Genomic DNA, 14,133 nt, shown 5'->3' on the forward strand with positions numbered 1-14,133 from the left:
TGACGATGTTTGCAATCGTGCCAAAACATCCATTGACAATTCCATCTTCTACATCCAGGTTCCTGGTTACCATCACACGAACTCCCACTGCAACTTGCATTGTGTCCAGCAAGTCGTCCTTTTTTCCAGTGACAGGTTTGTTTAATCGCTTCATCCTTCCTGTTCTTGGGTCTTTCCTGTAGTCTTCGGCATCAATTGTTATGATGTCAGTGAAGAGGGCCTGTACAATCTCGGTATTGTACTTGTCAACTTCTTTGTTAGTGGCGAATATGTGTAGAGCATCACGTGGACAGTCTTCTGGCTTCTTCACAGCCTGGAATAACAAAGCTCTATCATCTTCCCTGAGAGCTTCTGTCTTCTGCCTCACTCGTAGTCGGTTCAACAGTTGAGCGAAAGCGAGGTCTTCCTTCTGCCGCATGATCTCTGTGAGTGTGATGATTTGAAAATGGTCCTTCCAGAAGTCCAGCACATCCTCTTCATACACACAGAGCGGTTTGGCTTTACCAAGCGGTGGCAGTTGATAATAATCCCCTACGACGAGGCAAGATATTCCTCCAAAAGGTTTCTTGTTGCCTTTGATCTGCTGAAATCTCCAGTTTACGTATGTGAACAGATCCTTAGAAACCATGGATATTTCATCGATGATAAGAATCTCCACGTCGCGTAATCCTGCTCTCACTTCATCTAGGGCGTTCCCAAGTCCTTGATAAGGTGGCTTCAGACTCCTTGGCAGTTTTAAAAGGGAATGCAGCGTTTTACCAGAGATGTTGAATGCTGCCGTTCCAGTAAACGCAGACAACAACACCGTGGGCACGGAGAGATCCCCTTCTTCCCGGAGTCGAGGGAGTTGTCGCAGAATCTTAGTTGCTTCCGAGTGTATGCACTTGATGACGTGCGATTTCCCACAACCTGCACCGCCTGACAAAAAGTAAAAAAACTGCTCTGGATTGTGACCCCACACACGCTTCTGACACCACTGGCGGACAGTGTAAAAAATTGCTGCCTGCGTCTCATTTAGACTCCTAAACATCTTCCTCAGATATTCATTAGTCATCTGTGGTGCCTCAATCTGTGGTACGACTCCATCTCCATCTTCACGACGAATCTGGTATTCTGGAACATCATCCTGTTCATTTTCTTCTGGATGGACGTCTTGTTGTTCTGCAATACACTCCATCCGATCAACGTCGATTTCAGGCGCAAAAGGCACACCAAGCATTCTCAGATGGTCCTTCCCGCTGCAGCTGTTCATATGCTTCGTCCACTTTTTTGCCGTGCTTTTCAAACTTCTTCTGTTGTGCTTTAACTAAGCCACGGACAGGGAATCGGAAATTGGGGTGTGACGGGAGTTCTACAAGTCCCCTTTTGTAAAACTCCTGATACGTTGGAAACCCTTGAGGTTTCAGCTGTTCGTTGACACGATGTGGCACGTAAAGTTTTACCATTGTTCCGCAAAACTTCTCCGGTTGCTTCTCCTCCGAAAAGCGAGCATACCTGACAATTGCAGCCTTACCAACAGTTCTCTTCTGAATGAATCCCATATCGTTGAGGAGTGGGAGGACATTCTTTCCTTTAGTTTGCCGACCATACACAACACGGTAATTAGACACAAAGTCTGCAAGGCACATCTTTTCAAACTCCAGTGTTCGAGGCCTTGCTCTGTATTTCTCTATAATACCTGACATCCAGACATCCTCTGAATCAGGATCTTTGCTGTGCAGGACACTACGGGGCAAACTCATCCTCAGGGCATCATCATCCGTCGGTATAAACACAACATTCCGTGAACACTTCTTCAGTGGTAAGCTGCATGTCCGTGCCACAGACTCCTGAGCACTCACTTGCCTGTGTTTGGAGTAGGCCTGCATTATCTGCTTCATTTCGTCCTCTTCGTTAACGTTGGTTTCACGAACACCCTTGATCACGGTCTTCAGGTAATCATTCATTTCGTGTTCTGGCTTGGAAATGTAGGACAACATATACATGATGCAGCTGAAAGAGTCAAGAACGAACTGTATGTCCATGTTAGCGTTCCATGCCCTCAGCAAATCTGGGTTGTATCCATTCACCCAAGCCTCCTTTGGATCACGCTTCAGCAAAATCACGTTTGAAGTAGACAGTGCCTCAGCGTATTTACAGTAATCATCCATGGACAGATTACATTTGGTCAGCAAGTCTGACAAGTTGTCAAAGGAGGCCTGTGGATCATTTAGCAAGTCCCACACTGGCTTGAGTTTAGTCCTTGCTTCGTTCATTGCTTTTCGAGCAGCGTCCTGTCTTCTCTTCTTTCTCTCTTGTTGGTGTTGGTCTTCGTTTTCATCTTCCTCAGGACGTTGTGGAGCGTCCTGTCTTTCTTCTTTCTCTCTTGGTGGTGTTGGTCTTCGTTTTCATCTTCCTCAGGACGTTGTGGCCGTGGACGGGTGATGGTGGTGCTTGACATGGGAAGTTTAGGGAACCCATATCTACACAACACATTTCCTTTCTTGCAAGATTTGGAGTGCTTCTTGCTGTGAAGCTGAACTTCGGTGACAATTTTATGAAGCTCGGGATCGGTGGTAGGGTCCGGCAACTGGCAGGTTATGTAACGGTCAATAAAGTCACACACTACTTGGTCAGACTGATTTTCGAATTCTGGTGCCCCCTTTACCCAGGCCAGCAGATGAATATGTGGGCTTCCTCTGGCTTGAAACTCCACGCGATAAAAGTAATCCTCGACTTCGCCGATGGGTTGAGCAGGTGACAAAAGCAGATGATTCATTAATGCATCCACTCGTTTCTCAAACATCCGCATGACGGTGACGGGGTTACTTCGGAGGATTTCACATTTCGTCGTCCAGTCAAGCTCTGAAAAGATTACCTCTTCACCTTGCTGAGCCTTGATTGCAGTTATCACTTCTGGCCATCGCATTTCGGCTGCACTGAATGTGCAAAAAAAAGTAGGATTCCCTAACTGCCTAATCATGGCCTGTAGATCTCTCAAAGTTTTCTCCCAATAAGATGGAGTGCCTCTCAAGGGTTGCATAAACCTTGTGGCGTCACGGCTGTGGACCAGTCTTTCAACCTCAAGATCATCCTGAAGAAGCTTGTTGGAGATTCTACGTCCATCTTTTGTAACAGGCTTGCCTTTTCGCAACTGGATAGACATGCTGTTTCTAGCCATGTGCGTTTCAGTGACAAACTGCGCAAAGAAGAGATAACTCTGGTCTTTGGCAAAACGAGTATCCACGCAGAACAGTCTAGCATTGAAATACATGCTTGGTGATAACGCAACTTGTCGTGCCTCATCAATTGTGTTCTGTCCAGTGGGAAACTGTACGGGGAAGGCCATGGCTTCCAATTTGGGAACCTTGAAAAACCCGACTGGCTTTTTCCCTTGAGCAGGCGCAATGCTGAAGATTCCCTCACCGTACGACAGCAAGTCCTGTCCGATGTCAAGTGGCTGCATGCATGTGTCCAGAGTGAGGCCAGGCCTGAGCTCATCCTTTTCTTCTGTGCTGACATGCTGCTCATCCTGTTCAGAGACAACAACTTCCTGTTTCTCCTCTGTGGCATCCAGCTCATCATCAGGGAGAAATTCAAATGTGGTAGCGTCACTAATCGAGATGTCCCTGTATTCTGAATGCATTGCTTTCAGTTTTGCTAACGCTGCTAGCACATTGTGCATATTCACTGTATGGAAGTGTTGGTATCCTCTGAACTTGATGTGTCTTTTCAGCTTCACCTGTAGGAGCTGGGACTCACTGTTAGGCCTTGGGAGACAGTTAACCGTTTTCTCCATCTCAGACGGCACACACACAACAGCACCATACACTGATCGCTGCTGTCCTTTGGGCAATGCAACTATTTTTGCAAAAGGAACAATTTTGGCAATAAGCTGTCGTTCAAGAACATTCAGCCCAAGCAGTTCTGCAGGGATTGGAGGCAATTCAAGTCTGTTTGCCGCCGCAATAGAAGGCATGGATCCTCTCTTCAGATGGCTGTCACAGGTGTGGCAGATCCACTCCTGTCTTCGCTCATCTGGAACTGCACAAGGAACTGAGCAGGCACTGTCACAAGCATGAACATATTTCCCAGTTAAGCAAGAAGCTGCAATATGAACATTTTTGCGGTATCTTGTTCTATTACACATCTTAACCTGATTTGGAAACAGAGTCCTGTGACAGACTGTGCAGATGTAAGTTGGACCATGCAGAATTTGACACCGAAATGCAGATATGGCCTTTGTAATTAAGCTGTTGGACACAGGCTTGTTTGTCGCATCAGAATTGGGTGTATTCTGACTGAAACGAATGTATGGCTTGTATTTTTTCTTGATCTTTAATGCACATCTCAACTTGTGAAGGATGTGGAATCCAGGATCGGTAAGACTCTTCTGTTTCTTATGGAGAGTACAACGTAGAATGTGATGTGACCTAAACTCTGAATCACCTGCATATCTTCTGGCCATGTAGTCCTTCATTTTCTTCTGGAACAGAGCATCCGTCTTGTACTTCGTGACCATGTAGTTCTTCATTTTCCTCTGGAACAGAGCATCTGTCTTGTACCTCGTGACCACGTAGTTCTTCATTTTCCTCTGGAAAAGAGCATCACTGTGGTACCGCTGAATTATGTACCCCTTCTGCTTTTTCTGGAAGAGCACATCTGTGTTGTACCTCCTGGTAATGTATTCCATCTTTTTGTGTCTGGCAAAAGGATCTTGATCATACTTCTTTTTGGTAATCTCCTTTTTCTTCATCTGAAACTTCAAATTGGTGGCATATTTCTCCCTTTCATATTCTCTTCTTTTTTGTTCCCGGACATCAAAATGTGGAGCAGTTTTCTCAAGTCTTGCTTCTTGCTTTTTTCTCACAAGTTTACGCATTTCTTTTCTTCTTCGCTGTTTGTTTGTTTTAAAAACATTTATGATGCTTTGGTTTTTGGCATCTGTCACAACGAGATTTTCAGGGATTCTGATATCAGCGGTTGTTAGTGTTTTTGACAGAGGTGAAGTTATTTCTGATGGTGTCACACATGCTGCTGATGTGCATGGTTCCTCAGACTGTTGCTCCATTTCAAATGAAACAGCCATGAATTCATAGCAAGCTTGAGGACCACGATTCCAAAAAAGCTCAAGTAATCTGTTGATCATGTCATGCAGATTGGTGAAAGTTAGCATTACTGCCGTTCCGTCGCCAGTAGGATGTGGCAAACCTTCAGCAGTTCTGGAATGTGAATCAAAATATCCATATCTTCCAGATCTGTCTCTGAACACAGCCAAGCACTCTGGAGAAACAATAAGCAGTGCATGGCTGACATCTGTTGAGAGACACTGAAGCCTTTCATCAAGAGGAATCCACCACGCGTCCATTTCCTCAGTTCCTCTGTCTCTCAGATACCCCATCACCACCTCTGACTTTTGGACATTGTAGTTGTGGTTAGAAGTTGAGATGCTCACAGGTACTTCAGCCATGCTTAGAAAATTCTGTCGGAATCTTCCTTCGGCAATAAGCTGCATTTTAATGCCCACATACAAAGCATCCCCTTCCTCTAACACCCTGTCAAGATCAGGCTGTTCGAACGAAGTTCCCTCACTGTGGTACGCAAGGAATGTCAGAGCTACACATGTGCACTGACTGTTTCGTGAGAAAACATCATACCTTGCATCACTCTGGCAGTGAGACGCCTGCATGGATATAACTCTAGATGTGCTGTTGCCATCTTCGTACTGCTGTCCATCAGAAACCTGAGCAACACCTTTACCGACGCTCGTCTGTCCTGTCAGGTCTAACTTTGTCCAACGAACTTTTTGAGCCTGGGATCTCCTACCTTTCCGAGGCATCCTTCAAAAGAACAAAAGACAAAATATGAGAAAACAGACCAAAGACATTAGATAAAATAATCCCTGACATACCTGACTAGCCCATTAATTTGAAAAAGAAATAACTTGGTCAAAGAGTTGGGAATTCTACAACTCCACAAGCATATACAGAAAAGGAAATTGTATAAATGTGATGGTTTCTCTGTAGAGATGCTCTGAAAACAGCATAACATGCTGCATGTATGTAAACAAATAAGTGCTTCATTTTCAAACATACTTCACATTAGAACAATTTAATTTACGGTAGTTAAATTACAGCCTTTGGCAATCTTATAATTGTAATATTCAATCTTTATTTTAGATAAATGGGATAAAATAATTTATAATAATAAATAGTCCTGATCATCTGTTCTGATTGTTTTTTAATAATAATAATAATAAGCAGATGATTTCACATTGTCTCAAATAAATGTTAAGCAAATAACCTTATCTTCATAATGATTGTGAAAAGATCTCTATTTAAAATTACTGTACAACGGTTTTAATGCTACAGTCAAATATTAATGTATTTAATATGCATTTTTACAATATATTTTCAGTCACTTACTTCACGAAATGCTGAAGCTCTACAACCTGCAAAGTATTCTCAAGAAAAAAACAAGTTAGTTAAATGACAAGAAAAAGAACGTCCTACAAATACAGCTAATAAACTTTTCAATAAAAATAAAATAAAACGGTAGCAGATAAAACTAATTATGACTCTAATATTAATAGAAACAAACTTTTTTTCAAAAAAAAAAAAAAGAAAAATAGCAGATTAAACAAATTATTAACCTAGTATTACAAGGACTGAACTTAAAAGAACAGTAGTTTCTGAACACAAATAATCAACTTAGTATTAAAAAGGATTTTTTTTTTTTTTTTTTTTTTTTTTTTTTTTTGTGGGTGGGAGGTTGGGGAGGGGAGGGAAGGGTGGGTTGGGGTTGATGGGTGGGAAGTACAATTCAGGAGAACTGCTGGTTAGAGAAATCCCAAAACCTGGAAAATAAACACAAATTAGGCGACTCTAATGATAATAATATTGAAAAGAAAATCGACATAGCAGCATTTAGGCATTTTGCACACTAACCAGGCGTTCAGCTGCAGTGAAAAATGCAGGTTCTACTCTGAATAGATGGTCTGCAAAACACAAACACACACACAATTAAAGATAGCCTATGTATGTGAAATAAGATCAATATTAACATAAAAAGTATATGCAAAGGCATCCATAAAGGTTTTTCCATACAGTCAGATTTTCAATATAAATTATGTTCCAAATCTAAAGCTACTGTAAGTGATAGGCCAAAGAGGTTCCTCAGTGTAGGAAAAAACAAAAGTAGGAACATATAACATTGTCAATATAATATACTCACTGCCAAACAATATGACAAAACCTAAATGATTGACAGACAGAAAACTTTTTTTTAATTCTGATTGGTTGTTCAACAAATGATGTTTTTACCTGGTTTTAAAGTTCTAGGGCATTATCTGAACTTGCATACTTCTCTACTATATAGTAGGTTGAAAGGCAGTAGATGAAAAGTACCTGGATGACCTACCACTTCTATTGAGATTCTTTAGTTTAGTCTATCCCATGAGTCCACAGTAGCATAATTGTGAATTGCATTGTAACTGAACAGTAGCTCACATGACAGTGATAACATGTCAAATGTATTACATCTGCATACATACCACACATATTAGACTATTTTTGTATTGCTTGCAAAATTATTACTTATTCATAAGTAGAATCTACTCCAAGAGTATGCAACTTCGAATGCAGCCGACGGCTATAACATAAGCTGGTTCTATCTTACAGGAGGGAAAACTGTTTATCTATAACTTACAACAAAGGAATGGTTCCCCACCAAATTAATATCATTTAATCACTCTCTTTTCGTCTTTTGACATGAAAAATTACAAGCAAGGAAAGTCATTGAGGCCTTAAACATTCCCCAGTGAATTTCACAAAACTCCACAAGGTAGTAACAGGTTCTGAAGTGCTATACTGCATCAATGACACAGTAGTATTTCATTAATATAGCTTTGTCATCTGATCTGATCATATTTTATCCATATATTAAAAAAAATGTATTAAAAAAATACTTACTGGATATTGTGCAGTGGAGAGTTTGTAGTGCTCGTAATGCTGTAATTTGAAAATAAAAAATAAAATGTCAGACATAATTGTTCAAATCTGTCAACCCCATAAACTACAACATCTCTGATTTACAAGATTTCACATTTTCTTAATCCTCCATAGTGCACCTTTAAATATACAACCAAAAAATGCAGACAAACCTCAAGAATTGCTCAGGAGATGAAGCTCAAAGATCAATCTAAACGATTAAAGAATGAACAAAAAATGAATACATTAATGCTTGAAAGCACACAACAGAGACAGTTGATAAAGCACAGGTCTACGACTGTCAATATACATCTTATGACTTAAACCAAAAAAAAAAAAAATCTAATTTTATTCTTAATATAAACATTGAATATGCGGTCTATGTCCAAATATATAGTTATGGTATGTTTTAAATATACTTCACAGATATTAACAGGCATATGACAAATATATTGGGACACATTAGATCAGAGATATAACATGTGGATGTCAACCATATCTACACAAAACAGAGGAAACCGACATTAAGGCAACTACAAAAATAAATTACATGCTGGAAGCTAAAACGATTCTGTTATTCCATTTATTTTCAAAAAAAGACTTTTATACCCTCCAAAGCTGATAAATTCAGAAAAAACAGTTATATCGTCAATTATTATTACAGTTTAAATGTATTTTGGTGAAGGCAAACTGAATTATCATAGTTTCCTCCATTTGTCAGTGTCATGTTTTCATTAACATTAAAAAAAAAAAAAAACAGTTGTGCTGCCTCATATTTTTGTGGAAACTGAATTAGAACTACCTGTATTAAGTTATGGTTCAATAATTGTTTTAATACTTTTCCTAAGCAGACATGAACAGATCAAAAGTGACAGTATTTAACAATGTTACATACGATTTTGGAATTTATTTTATTGATTTTTTTTACATTTTTGACATTTGTTTTGAAAGAATGCTGAAAAAATGCATCAGTTTACTACAAAACTTTAAAATGCATGAGTTTATCACAAAAAAAATCATCACACAATAATAAGCAGCACAACCTTTTTCAACAGTGATAATAATATAAGTTTATTCGTAATAATTACATTATATAATTAATTTCTGATTTATAATTTATATATCGATTATGTTAAGAAATTAAATACTTATTTTAAAGGGGAAATATATCTTACAATATCATGGTTTTAACTGTTTCTCATCAAATGAATGCAGCATTGGTCACCGACAAACAAAAAAACCTCAGCTTGCTCTTCCTCTGCATTCGGTGCACATAAAAAAAAAAAAAAAAAAAAAAAAAAAAACGTTTTTACGCTTCTAACACCGTCTCTCCTCCCTGACGCATTCATTACTCAGAATATATGAATGAATGGATAAATAAATTTCAAACTTCGAGTTCTCACCAGTTCTCACTTCAACCTGCTGACTTAAAACCATTATCATTATAAAGTACTCTAATTATTTTCCGATCACAAATTAAGAAACAAATACATAAAAAGTGTAGCTGTACCGCATCTAAACTGTAACTCAACATTTTCTGTGGCATATCGCGGTCATTTACGATCAAAGCGGGAAGCCGCCGGCACCCCGCTACCCAGACAAAACGGATAATTCCCGTTAATATCTACGTTACCTCACGCGGACGCCGTGTGTGAATCTGAGTCGATTCGCCATCACTAGCGTGTCAGACACGGCGGTCTGTTTGCAGTTTCAGAGCTCTGTCTATTTTTACCTCGTGGATCAGTGGAAAACTACATAGACGCTTATGGAACAGCAGAAAATACTTGCTTATTCACGCTCACCACGCAGCATTAATCAGGCCTCACGGGTTTATAATGCATCACAGTCACCTCAAACAAAAGTAACGTTTTAATGGAAGGTTAATAATATGAATTACTGTGCTAAAAACACATTCAAGCAGGAAACCACCCCCCCCCCCCCTCCAAAAAAAAATAAAGAAAGAACAGACTTCGCGCTCATTTACGATCAAAGCAGGAAGCCACCTGCACCCCGCGACTGAGACGAAACAGAGAAGTCCCGTAATCTAACGTTACCTCACGCGGACGCCGTGTGTGAATCTGAGCCGATTCGCCATCACTAGCATGTCAGACACGGCGGTCTGTGTGTAGTTTCAGAGCTCTGTCTATTTCTACCTCGTGGCCGATCAGTGAAAGACCACTATATAGACGCTTATAAAACAGCACAAATACTTGCATTAATCACCACGCCGCAGCATTAATCAGGCCTACTGATATACAGTTCCTCACAGTGGCCTCACACAACATTATTTCTTAAATAGGCGGTTAATATTAGGAAATACTATCCCAATACTGTCCTAAAATTCAGCAGCGGCCTAACGTCAATGACTAACCTCTGCTAAAATACCTTAAAAAATGCACTCGTTCATGCAATATTGCGGTAATATTCAGAATTGGCTAATGTATTCACAAACTTCAATCAACAATAGTAGTATACACCACCTGGGAAACATATTTCATTTCTCAAAATTCGTTATTAAAGGCAGACAGTAGAAAAGCAAACCAGCCCACTCACCTCAGGGAGATTTCTGGAACATCTGCATTGGTGTCACTATATCAGGGTATTACTAAGCCAATCAGCACAGCGAACTTCACCTGCGCAGCCAATAGTCATGCAGCGTTACTCTTCTGTCCATATATAGAAGAGAGAGACCATGGAGACGGTGCATATTTTTTTGAATGTGTGCGCCAAACCTTATTATTAAAAATTAAAGATCGACTAAAGCATCCACATATTAAAAAGTTAAACAAGGTTAAATGTAAATAATGTAAAAAAAAAAAAAAAAAAAAAAAAAATGTATTCGTTTTTAAGATCACCATGAGTCATATAATATATAGTTTTTTATTAATGAGCACTTTAAAATACAGAGAAAGAGACAGTGAATTCATCTGATTAACTTGTATATATATATAATAATTTTAAGGAACAAGAATCATTACAACCAGAAATATTAAATTATTTAAATATTTAAATATTAAATTCCCATCTGTATTGGAGATAAAACCAAGGAACTTTAAAATATGGATTGATTGATGTGATATAATGATATACATATGCAATGCAATGGTACACACTTAAATTTAATATATACACATCACTAAGAAGGATTTTTTAAAGGTTTTTGTAGATTTATTTAAGATGTTTTATACTAGTAACATATCACATTATAAATATTTAATGTATAATTTCCCTTAATAAATGAATAAATGAACCCCTTCATGTACTCATCATAATCAGTAAGCAAAATTCATTTGTGTACTGGTCCATGATGTTGCTGATAAACTTTCTTGTCTTGTTAAGCTTCCATCAACACTGCTCAGTGATGCTGAAGAATATGTTGTATCCTTGCTGCTGTTTCTGTGTGGTTTTTATGGGTGATTGGCAGCTTTTTGCTAGTGTGTTATTAGTCAGTTGCTAATGTAATATGGGTAGATGCTGAACAGTTACCATGTTGTTGCTAGGGTACTTTGTGTGATTGTTAGGAAGTTATTAGGGTGTTCTGAGTGGTTGCTAGGTGGTTTTTAGGCTGTTTATAGGTTGTTGTGAGTGGTTAATTGGGGTGGTTGCTTGGCCGGTTGATAAGATCCCCAGGATGGTTGCTAGGGCCATTGCTAAGGTACCCAGGATGGTTGTTAGGGTAATCGGGGTGGTTGCTAGGGCGTTGCAATGTGGTTGGATGGTTGATAGGGCCATTGCTAGTGTACCCAGGATGGTTGCTAGGGTAATCAGGGTGGTTAATAGGACGTTGCTATGTGGTTGCTAGGATACTTGGGTTGGTTTGCCTTGGGGGTTTTTCTAGGGTCCCAATGATGTTTGCTAGGGTGGTTGCTATGGTAACCTGGGTGGTTGATAGGGCAGTTGCTAGGGTACCAAGGACGGTTGCTAAGGTCGTTGCTAGGGTACCCAGAGTGGTTGCCAGGGTAATCGAGGTGGTTGCTAGGGTGTTGATATGTGGTTGCTAGGGTGCCCGGGTGGTTGCTATGGCGGTTGCTAGGGTCCCCATGATGGTTGCTAGGGCCGTTGCTAGGGTACCCAGGGTGGTTGCTAGGGTAATCGGGGTGGTTGCTAGGGTGTTGCTATGTGGTTGCTAGGGTACCCGGGGTGGTTGCTAGGGCGGTTGCTAGGGTCCCCGTAATGGTTGCTAGGGCCGTTGCTAAGGTACACAGGGTGGTTGCTAGGGTAATCGGGGTGGTTGCTAGGGTGTTGCTATGTGGTTGCTAGGGTACCCGGGGTGGTTGCTAGGGCGGTTGCTAGGGTCCCCATGATGGTTGCTAGGGCCGTTGCTAGGGTACTCAGGGTGGTTGCTAGGGTAATCAGGGTGGTTGCTAGGGTAATCAGGGTGGTTGCTAGGGTGTTGCTATGTGGTTGCTAGGGTACCCAGGGTGGTTGCTAGGGCGGTTGCTATGGTAACCTGGGTGGTTGCTAGGCAGTTGCTATGGTACTTGGGGTGGTTGCTAAGGTGTTGCTAGGCGGTTGCTAGGGTGTTTTGGCTGGTTGCTAGGCAGTTGCTATGGTCTCCTGGGTGGTTGCTATGATGTTACTAGGTGGTTGGTAGTTGTCACAGATGGTCACTATGTAGTTATTATAGAGTTCTTAGCCCATTTGAGCACTTAGCTAATCACTATTAGCATGTAGCTAATCACTGCTAGCATGACTAACATGTTGGAAGTCCAGTGTGCTAGCATGAGTCAAAAAATCCAACCGCCATGTCTGTACGATGTTCTGATGCAGAGATATAGGTCGTGCAAAACGGTTGCTAGGGTACTCCATTTGGTTGCTATGGAGTGGCTTGGCAGCTGCCAATGGTGATACTCCAAAGGCTGTTCGCCAATATAAACCAACTCCCATGCCTCTACGATGTTCTGATGCAGAGATATAGATCTTGCAAAACGGTTGCTAGGGTACTGTGTTTGGTTGCTAGGGAGTGGCCTGGCAGCTGCCAATGATGATACTCCATTGGTTGCTTGCTAATATAAACCAACCCCCATGCTTCTATGTCTTTCAGATGTTAAGATATCTCTCTTTACTTTGGGTTGCTAGGTAGCTCTTAATGGTTGCTAGGGCGTGGCTAGGTTGTCATGAAGGAGATACATGATTGGCCGTTTGCTTCCCGAGTCAAACGAGCCCACCCTCATGTTTCTATGACACTTCTATCTAAAGTTATTCATTTGATCTTTTTCAATGGAAGTCTATGGGGCTTGTTGCTATGGCGCTCTATATGGTTGCTAGGGCGTGGCTTGATAGATTCACAGTGATCCTGAGAGACTGATTGGTTGCCTGATTCAAATGAGCCCACCCCCTTGTCTCTATGACACTGTCATCCTGAGTTATGTTCAATACAAAATCCCTGTATAACTTCCCATAGTAGGAAAAACACACTGTTTCATGGGCGATCCCTCACCATAGTATGTCTATGGGGAACTTTGGGGGTCTCTAGCGCCCCAGGGGTACAACTTGTACGCCTCTGCGAGGTATCCTCTCGCACAGCTTGATAGCCTCTCCAAATGTGGTGATTCACATGTTTCTGCGAAATTCTCTCTCTGCGCTACGATTCGTCAAAGTTGGCCGTAATGCATTGTCTATGCGATTTTTCGGCCGATATTTCGCCCGGTGTACGAACATCGTACGCCCGATCGCTTATAAAAGTCATAGCACACCATTCCCGAATAGGCCGCACGATTTGACGCCTGTTTTCGTTGGTCTGTGACGAAAACTGCGGGACTAGTTACGCGCCGAAATTTGTACGGAAGAATAATAATAATAACTAGAAGGTACATTTCCTGAAGAAAATGTGAGTGGTGCTTTGCAGTGGCAAAACTCGCCCTCTGTTGCTAAGGTTGTGGTTGCTAGGGTACCCGGGGTGGTTGCTAGGGTCCCTATGATGGTTGCTAGGGCCGTTGCTAGGGTCCCAGGGTGGTTGCTAGGGTAATCGGGGGTGGTTGCTAGGGTGTTGCTATGTGGTTGCTAGGGTACCCGGGGTGGTTGCTAGGGCGGTTGCTAGGGTCCCCATGATGGTTGCTAGGGCCGTTGCTAGGTACCCAGGGTGGTTGCTAGGGTAATCGGGGTGGTTGCTAGGGTGTTGCTATGTGGTTGCTGGTACCCGGGTGGTTGCTAGGGTCCCCATGAT

The 14,133-nt window shown here is 41.3% G+C and overlaps 1 long non-coding RNA gene across 3 annotated transcripts; it reads right to left on the reverse strand.

Annotated features, from left to right (window-relative positions):
• Nucleotides 1-6,743: 6,743 nt before the first annotated feature.
• LOC113097459 (uncharacterized) lies at nucleotides 6,744-10,724 on the reverse strand. 3 transcript variants are annotated; one of them, XR_003288866.1, is made up of 5 exons: nucleotides 10,521-10,724; nucleotides 8,141-8,178; nucleotides 7,950-7,988; nucleotides 6,927-6,976; nucleotides 6,744-6,835 (listed from the first exon to the last, which is right to left on the reverse strand). It is a non-coding gene; the product is annotated as an uncharacterized LOC113097459 (long non-coding RNA). The 3 variants fall into 3 exon arrangements; XR_003288865.1 differs by having other exon boundaries at nucleotides 10,022-10,724; XR_003288864.1 differs by lacking the exon at nucleotides 10,521-10,724 and adding an exon at nucleotides 9,601-9,943.
• Nucleotides 10,725-14,133: the final 3,409 nt, after the last annotated feature.

This window comes from Carassius auratus, unplaced genomic scaffold, assembly GCF_003368295.1.
Source record: "Carassius auratus strain Wakin unplaced genomic scaffold, ASM336829v1 scaf_tig00216280, whole genome shotgun sequence".
NCBI classification, from domain to species: Eukaryota; Metazoa; Chordata; class Actinopteri; order Cypriniformes; family Cyprinidae; genus Carassius; species Carassius auratus.